Source organism: Etheostoma spectabile, chromosome 13, assembly GCF_008692095.1.
Source record: "Etheostoma spectabile isolate EspeVRDwgs_2016 chromosome 13, UIUC_Espe_1.0, whole genome shotgun sequence".
Lineage (NCBI taxonomy): Eukaryota > Metazoa > Chordata > Actinopteri > Perciformes > Percidae > Etheostoma > Etheostoma spectabile.
The window spans coordinates 21,735,838-21,736,412 of record NC_045745.1 but is presented as its reverse complement, the minus strand read 5'-3'; positions in this window follow the sequence as shown (position 1 = coordinate 21,736,412).

The window sequence follows — 575 nt, the reverse complement described above, 5'->3', positions numbered from 1 at the left end:
ATAACCGAATACTACACCAACAAATTTGTGTACATGTCAGTGTGCTCATGAAGCACTTCTAAATTAAATCATAATAAATGATTCAATAAATCTTTATGTTTTAATATATTAATACTCAGCTGGGCTCACCAAATTCTCCCCTCAGTTATCCAGGACAATAACTGGCATCAAATAGTGTTTAAACTCTATCCATTTCAATTAGCCATACTATATGTGGGTTTCTTTATTGTAAAGCTCTCTTTTGTGGCACTTTAATTCCCTACGCATGATCCTATACTTACTTTGAATGGTCTTGAACTGTTAAGCGGCAGTCACATTACACTTTTGTCTTACATTCACTCGTTCAAACCACGCAGAGGGTCAGAAAATGTAACCACTCCTGCCAGAGTTTTTGTAAAGTTCAAGCTTGGTAAAATATGACTGATAAGTTGATATGATGTAACTGTCTTAACAAAAATGGGCAACTGAAGATAAACATGGAGTCTACAAATCTAGTAGGCTTGCACCATCTAGTGGATGCACTTGTATTTTACTGGATTCCTGCATTACAGTTGAAATATAAAAACCATACGAGG